Below are 12,049 nucleotides of genomic sequence, written 5' to 3'. Positions count from 1 at the left end.
AACTACTGATGGCCTCGGGAGAGCCAGTCCTGACAAAACTCTACCATCTGGTGAGCAAGATGTATGAGACAGGCGAAATACCCTCAGACTTCAAGAAGAATATAATAATTCCAATCCCAAAGAAAGCAGGTGTTGACAGATGTGAAAATTACCGAACTATCAGTTTAATAAGTCACAGCTGCAAAATACTAACGCGAATTCTTTACAGACGAATGGAAAAACTGGTAGAAGCCGACCTCGGGGATGATCAGTTTGGATTCCGTAGAAATGTTGGAACACGCGAGGCAATACTGACCTTACGACTTATCTTGGAAAAAAGATTAAGAAAAGGCAAACCTACGTTTCTAGCATTTGTAGACTTAGAGAAAGCTTTTGACAATGTTAACTGGAATACTCTCTTTCAAATTCTGAAGGTGGCAGGGGTAAAATACAGGGAGCGAAAGGCTATTTACAATTTGTACAGAAACCAGGTGGCAGTTATAAGAGTCGAGGGGCATGAAAGGGAAGCAGTGGTTGGGAAAGGAGTGAGACAGGGTTGTAGCCTCTCCCCGATGTTATTCAATCTGTATATTGAGCAAGCAGTAAAGGAAACAAAAGAAAAATTTGGAGTAGGTATTAAAATTCATGGAGAAGAAGTAAAAACTTTGAGGTTCGCCGATGACATTGTAATTCTGTCAGAGACAGCAAAGGACTTGGAAGAGCAGTTGAACGGAATGGACATTGTCTTGAAAGGAGGATATAAGATGAACATCAACAAAAGCAAAACGAGGATAATGGAATGTAGTCAAATTAAATCGGGTCATGCTGAGGGAATTAAATTAGGAAATGAGACACTTAAAGTAGTGAAGGAGTTTTGCTATTTAGGGAGTAAAATAACTGATGATGGTCGAAGTAGAGAGGATATAAAATGTAGACTGGCAATGGCAAGGAAATCGTTTCTGAAGAAGAGAAATTTGTTAACGTCGAGTATAGATTTAAGTGTCAGGAAGTCGTTTCTGAAAGTATTTGTATGGAGTGTAGCCATGTATGGAAGTGAAACATGGACGATAACTAGTTTGGACAAGAAGAGAATAGAAGCTTTCGAAATGTGGTGCTACAGAAGAATGCTGAAGATCACGTAACTAATGAGGAGGTATTGAATAGGATTGGGGAGAAGAGAAGTTTGTGGCCTAACTTAACTAGAAGAAGGGATCGGTTGGTAGGACATGTCCTGAGGCATCAAGGGATCACAAATTTAGCATTGGAGGGCAGCGTGGAGGGTAAAAATCGTAGAGGGAGACCAAGAGATGAATACACTAAGCAGATTCAGAAGGATGTAGGTTGCAATAGGTACTGGGAGATGAAGAAGCTTGGACAGGATAGAGTAGCATGGAGAGCTGCATCAAACCAGTCTCAGGACTGAAGACCACAACAACAACAACAAGCTCTAGGAGACTGATGACCTCAGAAGTTAAGTCCCATAGTGCTCAGAGCCATTTGAACCATTTGAACATCACACACATCTATTCCCGAGGCAGGATGCGAACCTGCGACCGTAGCAGTCGCGCGGTTCCGGACTGAAGCGCCTAGAACCGCTCGGCCACCGCGGCCGGCTTCCTCTCCACAGTTAGACCCAGTTATTCCTTATGAGTTCTTTGATCTTAAACGTTCTCCTGTGGCCCTATATTTCAGAAGTTAGTATTATCTTATCTGTACTGTATGTCACCCATGTTTCGTTTCCTAACAAGAGCATACTGCAAGCAAATACTTTCAGCAAAGACTTCCTTATAATTAAATTTACATTCGATGGTAAGAAATATGCCCTTTACTTCTGCTATCATCGATAATTTTACCGCTAAGGCAGCGGAACATGTACTAATCTTATTATATTCTATCTCTTTTCTTAAAATCACTTTATTTACTTTGATTAGTTCCATTATCCTTTTTCTAGTTTATTTGATGTTCAACAAATAACCAATTTTATAAACGCTTTCCATTCTTTTCAAATGATATTCTAAGTGTTATACTGTATCTGGGCGAATTACAATGTCATCAGGTAATCTTACTGTCTTTCCTCCCTGAAGTTTAATTCTTCTTTAGTTTCCTTTAATGAAATCTAATGACTACGAATTACATACATTTACATGTTTTGGGACATCACATAACAAACTCAGAGCTAGAGTACACAAGATGTAGCACTTACTAGTAAAAATATACTGCCAATGAAGCAACAGAAAATAATTTGTACAGTTCTACCACATGAAATGATGAGATTTCCACGTGAAATGTGTGTGTGTGTGTGTGTGTGTGTGTGTGTGTGTGTGTGTGTGTGTGTGTGTGTGTTTGTGTTTGTTTGTTAGTCAGTGTTGGTGTGAACTGATTTGGGTCCTGATGGGTTCTGCAATCTTTATCACGAACTTTTTCTGTATTCTCTGTTCTTCTTTGATGTGTTCAAGTGTTTCGTCAGTTATCTTGCTCCTGGTTATCTCTTTATTTTGAATTATAGTTTCCCTGGAGTTTTTGTGACGCTACTAGAGTAGTTATGTAAACGGCCTTGCCGCGGTGGATACACCGGTTCCCGTCAGATCACCGAAGTTAAGTTCTGTCGGGCGTGGCCGGTACTTGGATGGGTGACCATCCGGGCCGCCATGCGCTGTTGCCATTTTTCGGGGTGCACTCAGCCACGTGATGCCAATTGAGGAGCTACTCGACCGAATAGTAGCGGCTCCGGTCAAAGAAAACCATCATAACGACCGGGAGAGCGGTGCGCTGACCACACGCCCCTCCTATCCTTATCCTCATCTGAGGATGACACGGCGGCCGAATGGTACCGATGGACCACTTGTGGTCCGTAGACGGCGTGAGTTAAGTTGATTTACTAGAGTAGATGTCGACACTGTTAAGAGACTGACCCATGCTACCAAATAAAAAATTTTTCGCAAAATTCAATGTTCTGAATCCGTTTCTTGTTAGTCCATCTAAATGAAAAGTTGCTCAGTATGACATAAAATACAGTCAGGCGAGCCCAAGAGATAGTCTGTATATGTGATCAAGTTTTGTAAATTAATGTATTTCAAGAGGAGCCTGTTTGCCGTAAACGTATGTTGATAATTATGATACCATTGCAAACCTGATTTAGTCTTTTCCATTTCCTGTAAGTACCAGTTGGGTGTGTAACTTTGTTATTAATGAGAAGTATTTATTTCTTCGTCTCCAGCTATTTGGTGTACTTGAAAATGTCTCCAGTCCAAAAGGAATATTTGCTAGCATGGAGTGAACTGGAATTTTGTTCAGACTACGTAAATACGAAAATGCAGAGGTAAAAATGTATCATACCATGTCAGTCTGACAATCATGGTTAGCCTTTATCTGTTAGTCTATGTGCCACCATAAAACCATTTATTATATGTTTTCTTTAATGCCAAAAAACCAGAAATATAAACTCCTTCAGATGACTGAGCTACACTTCGCCTCACAAGCAGGACTAAAAATACCCATCACAGTTAGGAACATAACAGACACAGTTGCTAGAAACCGAAATGTTCCGACCACCATCCAAAATAATGTATCAATGTCTACCACTAAAACCGCGCTATCCTTTAAAATCCTATCCTTTGCATAGGTTATTACACAGAGCAGTGGAAACCAATTAAGTCCTTCCGTTTCCTAAAATCATATAAACTTCCTCTTGTAACTTATTCTATATGTCCATCAACCACATGTCTGCAGTCAGCAAGATCCTACAACGACTCTCTACGCAACCAATCTTTCAGTACATATCAACATTCCTATCCAATCATTACACTCTGAGAACTCGATAAATGATCTAACTTTTCACTTTACTGAGATCATTTGCATTAATTAGTCTCCCTTGACATTCAAAGAACCTAGACCAGAATCGGCATTCTCAAGTATTTTTCAGACTACAGAGTTACAGTCTCCATGTTAGCTGCACTATTGCATTCTTCCCCCACCATTGTCCTGCACCTGTCACAATCAGCCACACGTCTTACCGTATCTTGTATCCTACTACTATCATGCGTCAAGATTTTGCCCAGTCCACTTTCCTAAATATTATGCAAACAGCATACGGTAGGCAAACCTACGCCCCTCACCTGCCACTTCAGATTATCCGGCAACACTTCCCACTTCCCATGGCGTTCACGAACTCCCCCACGTTTCCCTCCTAAATTACTTCTATCTCATTATCGATTGGTTAAAAAATGTAAATTGTAAATTAATCCAGATAAGTTTTTCTCCTCACGATCAGACGATTTAGTGGTTCAGGTCTCCTCTCGTCCATCAACGAGGGACACAGTATAATACGAGAGACAAAACTGATGTAGAAATGAAATAGTTTGTAGGAGGAGTTTTTTACTTCTATGATTTCAGGTTGGCATCACTTGTATGAGCTGAGAATAGCTGATTGGTAAAATTGTTTTGTTTATTACCCCAATATGACATTTCAAGAATGGTGTGTCGGCTTGAAGTTTCCACATTACTTTGCTATCTGAAGTTGAAAATCCGGCTACAATCTTTTATCGAATGATTTGACAGCATGGTGAAAGTTGTACGAACATCGTAAATTTTTATAAGAGGGTATAAGAGGCAACGTACTAGCCGGCCAGTTGAAGTGTCAGCTCTTTCGCTTGAAACCCCCATTGACGACACTATTCGTGAAGACTAAAGTGTTGCTGTTGAACATGTAGCAAAAAACAAAACGTTTGTAGTAAGTGTTGGTATAGTTCAAAAAGTTATCAGTAACGAGTTCAAGTACAGCAAAAGAAGTAGAAAGTCGGTCCCGAAACCACACAAGATTACTAGAATCAAAGTGTGTACAGACCTGAAAAACGCTATGAAGGGGAAGGTGGCCCATGAACATTTTAACGTGCGATGAAACTTGTCCAAAAGCCAAAGCATAAAGTGGAAGAAAATCAGCTCACCTGCCCGAAAGAAATTCAGGACGCAAGCTTCTGCGGGGAAAGTCATGTTGAACGTCTTTCGGGATGCCCAAGGTGTCGCCTTTTGTGATTATTTGGAAGATAAGAACACAATCAACAGTACCTACTTGTTAGACATGCTGATGAACAAGGCCGTGCGGTTCTGGGCGCTACAGTCTGGAACCGAGCGACCGCTAGGGTCGCAGGTTCGAATCCTGCCTCGGGCATGGATGTGTGTGATATCCTTAGGTTAGTTAGGTTTAATTAGTTCTAAGTTCTAGGCGACTGATGACCTGAGAAGTTAAGTCGCATAGTGCTCAGAGCCATTTGAACCATTTGAACAAAATGCAACCAGCAACGAGAGAAAAACTTCGCGGATCCCAAAGACATGATATTGCTACAAGACAATTGTCGCCCTCGCACCACCCAGCTGATCCAACACACATTTAAAAAGATGGTGGGAGATACTGTCTGATCGTCCCTACAGTCCAGATTTGGCACCCTCCAGTTTTCACTTTTTTGATGCACTCAAGGAGTCATTGCGAGGAAAAATGTTCAGAAAAGACGAGGCGGGTAAAGAATTTGTGGGAAAGGTGGCTCAAACACCAAGAAAAAAACTTCTTTTCATGAGTTATAAGAAAACTAGTTCATCTTTCATACTGCTAAGTATTTCGGACTAGCCCTTACCATGCACCAATAATTCTTAACTAACAAGTTTTCTCCATGGTGTCTGCATCCTTATAGCTACAAAACTCTTTATTTCCTCCACCCTAATTAATACCAAAGCTACCTATATCTCTGCACACCCTAAACCTACAAATCCCTTGAAGGGATGAACTTCGACTCGTCTTCTGCATCCACTCCAACTCACACTTTTCTTCAAGTCGTCCAGTTCCTACACTTCCTTCTCTTTCATCTTCGAAATCTGCATATTAGCCTTAATACCTACCTAGTCCACACAGCCAATATTCAATACTATAATCTGCAAAAAAAATGGTTCAAATGGCTCTCAGCACTATGGGACTCAACTGCTGTGGTCATAAGTCCCCTAGAACTTAGAACTACTTAAACCTAACTAACCTAAGGACAGCACACAACACCCAGCCATCACGAGGCAGACAAAATCCCTGACCCCGCCGGGAATCGAACCCGCGAACCCGGGCGTGGGAAGCGAGAACGCTACCGCACGACCACGAGATGCGGGCTATAATCTGCAATCGAAGTATTCTGTTGCGCTATGAGCGTAACACCCCATTTTCCATACCATGTCCATCATCTTCCGCTATAAACCTATATGTATTCTAAATTAAATTCCCCCGGCGCATTTTGCTGTCTCCATGAGGAAGCTCATCCCAGGAACTACCGTAGGGATTTTGGTATGGTTTTAACTAATAGATAGACTAATTTACGAGGAAGGTTTGTTTATATATAATTCATTAACACTACGCCAGAAAAGTCGCCATGGAAAATTGCTAATTTAATACACGTTCATTCCCAAAAATGCAGTCAGCAATGACATACACACTTTTGTGCACCTAAAAATAGCACAACGTCAGCGTATTCCATCATGTCTCCATCCTCATGTTCCCTAATCATCGTTAGCTGTTTCCCGCCACGTTTTCTAAGGTCCTGTTACAGAAAATGTGTTTCAGATCAATTGTGAATATGGCCATCTTCGTACATCACTAACCCCGTCACATAATGACAGTATCAACATCACTGTCTTCGTTTCACTACTGTGTAAAACAATCTGGGTATTTTAGTAATTCGACAATATGTCTGTCATCTAAGTACAGTTCAAAACCACAAATATCACCTCAGTTGTCTTACGCGCGTTTAGTTAACTATATTCCCTTTTGTCTCGCGTGAAACTCAGCTCGCTCTTTCTTCACACGATATACTGCAAACAAGGGATGGAGGGCAACAGGCGTATTCCATATTTCTAGATTTCTGGAAAGCATTTGACACGGTACCCCATTGCAGACAAAGAATGTACGAGCATATGGAATAAGTTATCAGATGTGTGAGTGGCTCGAGGTCTTCTTAAGTACGAGGGCAGTTCAATAAGTAATGCAACACATTTTTTTTCTCGGCCAATTTTGGTTGAAAAAACCGGAAATTTCTTGTGGAATATTTTCAAACATTCCCGCTTCGTCTCGTATAGTTTCATTGACTTCCGACAGGTGGCAGCGCTGTACGGAGCTGTTAAAATGGCGTCTGTAACGGATGTGCGTTGCAAACAACGGGCAGTGATCGAGTTTCTTTTGGCGGAAAACCAGGGCATCTCAGATATTCATAGGCGCTTGCAGAATGTCTACGGTGATCTGGCAGTGGACAAAAGCACGGTGAGTCGTTGGGCAAAGCGTGTGTCATCATCGCCGCAAGGTCAAGCAAGACTGTCTGATCTCCCGCGTGCGGGCCGGCCGTGCACAGCTGTGACTCCTGCAATGGCGGAGCGTGCGAACACACTCGTTCGAGATGATCGACGGATCACCATCAAACAACTCAGTGCTCAACTTGACATCTCTGTTGGTAGTGCTGTCACAATTGTTCACCAGTTGGGATATTCAAAGGTTTGTTCCCGCTGGGTCCCTCGTTGTCTAACCGAACACCATAAAGAGCGAAGGAGAACCATCTGTACGGAATTGCTTGCTCGTCATGTGGCTGAGGGTGACAATTTCTTGTCAAAGATTGTTACAGGCGATGAAACATGGGTTCATCACTTCGAACCTGAAACAAAACGGCAATCAATGGAGTGGCGCCACACCCACTCCCCTGCCAAGAAAAAGTTTAAAGCCATACCCTCAGCCGGTAAAGTCATGGTTACAGTCTTCTGGGACGCTGAAGCGGTTATTCTGTTCGATGTCCTCCCCCATGGTCAAACGATCAACTCTGAAGTGTATTGTGCTACTCTTCAGAAATTGAAGAAACGACTTCAGCGTGTTCGTAGGCACAAAAATCTGAACGAACTTCTCCTTCTTCATGACAACGCAAGACCTCACACAAGTCTTCGCACCCGAGAGGAGATCACAAAACTTCAGTGGACTGTTCTTCCTCATGCACCCTACAGCCCCGATCTCGCACCGTCGGATTTCCATATGTTTGGCCCAATGAAGGACGCAATCCGTGGGACGCACTACGCGGATGATGAAGAAGTTATTGATGCAGTACGACGTTGGCTCCGACATCGACCAGTGGAATGGTACCGTGCAGGCATACAGGCCCTCATTTCAAGGTGGCGTAAGGCCGTAGCATTGAATGGAGATTACGTTGAAAAATAGTGTTGTGTAGCTAAAAGATTGGGGAATAACCTGGTGTATTTCAATGCTGAATAAAACAACCCCTGTTTCAGAAAAAAAATGTGTTGCATTACTTATTGAACTGCCCTCGTAATAAAACCCAATATGTTGTCCTCGACGGCGAGTGTTAATCAGAAGCAAGGGTATCTTCAGGAGTGCCGCAGGGAAGTGTAATAGGGCCGCTGTTGTTATCTATACGCATAAATGATTTGGCGGACAAGGTGGGCAGTAATCTGCGATTGTTTGCTGATGACGCGCGGTGTACGGTAAAGTGCCGAAGTTGAAAGACGGTACGAAGATACAAGACGACATAGACAATATTTCCAGTTGGTTTGATGATTGACAGATAGCTGTAAATGTGGAAAATTTTAAAGTAATGCGGAGGAGTTTGGAAGAACAAACCTGTAATGTTCAGATACATTATAACTCATGTCCTGCATGCCACAGTCAAGTCGTTTAAAAATTACTGGGAGAATTTTAGGAGAGAGTGGTTCACCTGTAAATGAGACCGCAGATAGGACGCTGGTGCGACCTGTTCTTGAGTACTGTTCGAGTGTTTGGTGTCCTGACCAAGTCGGATTGAAGAAAGACGTCGAAGCAGTTCAGAGACGGGCTGCTAGATTTGTTACCAGTAGAATCGAACAAAACGTAAGTGTTATGGAGATGCTTCGCGAACTCAAATGGTAAAAGAAGACGCCGCGGTCCCCCAGACCTCCAGCCAAAAGGATGGACATGCAAAAACAGGAAATTTTGGCCTGAGGATAGGAAATGAACCAATTCTGGGAGAACGAGGCTACTATGATAACAAAGGAATGGTAAAAGAAAATTTTCAAATGCCACTGAATGGTACAGTAGGATCTTAACGTAAATAATAATTCGCAATATTTCAGCATCATACAGTTAGATAAAGAATATACATAACGAACGAAAATGTGCCACCTTTATGATTACAAGATGTACAGACATAACATAATTCAAGAAATTTATGTTATTTAAAGAACTTACAAGGGACACGAAAGAGACGTCAGCCGTTGCTGATATTTCCAGAGGCTCTGTGCGTCTGTCGTCCTTGGCTGAAGCGCCGTGTTGGAAGCGTACGGCGGGATGAAACTCGGCAGCCAGCGCTTGTCGTTCCGCGCTGCTCTCGAGGGACGACTGATGAATGTAGGCCTAATGGCCGCAGCATTCACGTCCGAAAAAAAAAAAATCTCGTTATCAAAGGAAGACGCTGTAGGGGTGCCAGGAAAAGACGTTACGTATCTGCAAACTCCAATTGCTGCCAGAATTCGGAGGCAACAGCGATCATTAGAGTTCCATTTGTGGGGGAAATGTAAGCGTCGTTGTCGACAAATACTCTAACTACGTCTCTTCAAAAACTGCTCCGCTTTGTGTTGTATCTAGATACAGTAGGAATAGTTTGTTTCAGAACCTACCGTGGGGCTTGATCATATCCGTTTTCAAATTAGAAACTCGATTGAAGAGGTGGCAGAGACTGTGAGAAAGGCTTATTTTAAAGTGACTTCCAATGTCTAGTTACTAGTGTTGTGCTCTCTACCGTAGCAAAGAACACTGGGTTCCTAAAGGGTTATATACACTACTGGCCATTAAAGTTTCTACACCACGAAGATGACGTGCTACAGACGCGAAATTTAACCGACAGGAAGAAGCTGCTGCGATATGCAAATGATTAGCTTTTCAGACCATTCACACAAGTTTGGCGCCGGTGGCGACACCTACAATGTGCTGACATGAGGAAAGTTTCCAACCTATTTCTCATACACAAACAGCAGTTGACCGGCGTTGCCTTTTGAAAAGTTGTTGTGATGCCTCGTGTAAAGAGGAGGAATGCGTACCATCACGTTTCCGACTTTCATAAAGGTCGGATTGTAGCTTATCGCGATTGCTGTTTATCGTATCGCGACATTGCTGCTCGCGTTGGTCGAGATCCAATGACTGTTAGCAGAATATGGAATCGGTGGGTTCAGGAGGGTAATACGGGAAGCCGTGCTGGATCCCAACGGCGTCGTATCACTAGCAGTCGAGATGACAGGCATCTTATCCACCTGGCTGTAACGGATCGTGCAACCACGTCTCGATCCCTGAGTCAACACATGTGGACGTTTGCAAGACAACAACCATCTGCACGAACAGTTCGACGACGTTTGCAGCAGTATGGAGAGTCAGCTCGGAGACCATGGCTGCGGTTACCCTTGACGCAGCATTATAGACAGGAGCGCCTGCGATGGTGTACCCAACGACGAACCTGAGTGCACGAATGGCAAAACGTCATTTTATCGGATGAATCCACTTTCTGTTCATAGCATCACGAAGGTCGCATCCGTGTTTGGCGACATCGCTGTGAACGCACATTGGAAGCGTGTATTCGTCATCGCCATACTGGGTATCACCCGGCGTGATGGTATGGGGTGGCATTGGTTACACGTCTCGGTCACCTCTTGTTCGCATTGACGTCACTTTGAACAGTGGACGTTACATTTCAGATGTGTTACGATCCATGGCTCTACCCTTCATTCGATCCCTGAAAAACCCTACATGTCAGCAGGATAATGCACGGCCGCATGTTGCAGGTCCTATACGGACCTTTCTGGATACAGAAAATGTTCGACTGCTGCCCTGGCCAGCACATTCTCCAGATCTCTCACCAACTGAAAACGTCTGGTCAGTGGTGGCCGAACAACTGGTTCGCCACAATACGCCAGTCACTACTCTTAATGAACTGTTGTATCGTGCATGGGTAGCTGTACCTGTACACGCCATCTCAGCTATGTTTGATTCAATGCCCAGGCGTATCAAGGCCATTATTACGGCCAGAGGTGGTTGTTCTGGGTACTGATTTCTCAGGATCTATGCACCCAAATTGCGTGAAAATGTAATCACGTGCCAGTTCTAGTATAATATATTTGTCCAATGAATACCCGTTTTTCATCTGCATTTGTTCTTGGTGTAGCAATTTTAATGGCCAGTAGTGTATGTACGAACTTGTGAATGATTTAGGTCTATAAATGACCCCTCAGGACTTCTAGGAATATTTGTCGTCTTTAAGCTTTCAATTTATATGTGAATGATGGTAGCATATCTACACGGTCCAGTCACATTAATGAGACAACCATCTACGTTCGACGTCAATGAGCAATAACCACTCACAGACGTAGGCGGAAGCACGAGCAATGGAGGGTGTATAAAGCGAGTAGCGATGATGCGGCAAACGGTGCGATTTACCTGACTCCCAAAAGTGCATGATCATTGACCTTCTGGCCATGGGTGGAAGAATTTCCTAAACAGTTAAGTTCACAAGCGGTTCGCGTTCCGCTTTAGTTAAAGTATACCGTGTTTGGCAAAATCGGCGCCAAGGCAACTGTGGAGCACCACCGGCCACAGATGACAGTGGTGACCGACAGCTGGGCAGAAGTGTATGGGCGAGTAGACTTGCAACTGTTGAGCAACTGACCGTCCAGATGAACCAAGGGGCAACCAACAGTGTCTCCTCACAGACCGTTCACTGAACATTGCTTTGTATGGGTCGTTGCAGTAGGCGGCTGGTTCATGCCCCAATCCTGACTGCTGTTCATTGGTTTTATGCTCCACTAAACAGAGAGGCACGGAATGTCTGACAGCTATGTTGCAGCCACATGTAGTAATCGTTGCTTCACACAGTGGAGAATGGGAAAACAGAGGCACGCCGGCGACCGAGACGTTGCAAAATAGGCAGGCACAGATAGCCTTGCTGACAGCAACAGTCTACCAACAGGTTGACACAAGGACGTGCACAGACCGAGCGCCAAGCGAAGCCTGGAGAGTGCTGAGTAGGGG

The 12,049-nt window shown here is 43.6% G+C and overlaps 1 pseudogene; it reads left to right on the top strand.

Moving 5' to 3' along the window:
- The first annotated feature begins 2,523 nt into the window (after positions 1-2,523).
- Positions 2,524-2,641, top strand: LOC126196111 (5S ribosomal RNA; annotated as a pseudogene).
- Positions 2,642-12,049: the final 9,408 nt, after the last annotated feature.

This window comes from Schistocerca nitens, chromosome 7 (assembly GCF_023898315.1).
Source record: "Schistocerca nitens isolate TAMUIC-IGC-003100 chromosome 7, iqSchNite1.1, whole genome shotgun sequence".
Classification (NCBI taxonomy): domain Eukaryota; kingdom Metazoa; phylum Arthropoda; class Insecta; order Orthoptera; family Acrididae; genus Schistocerca; species Schistocerca nitens.
Note: the sequence above shows the minus strand (reverse complement) of the source record. Positions and strands in the feature narration are given on the sequence as shown.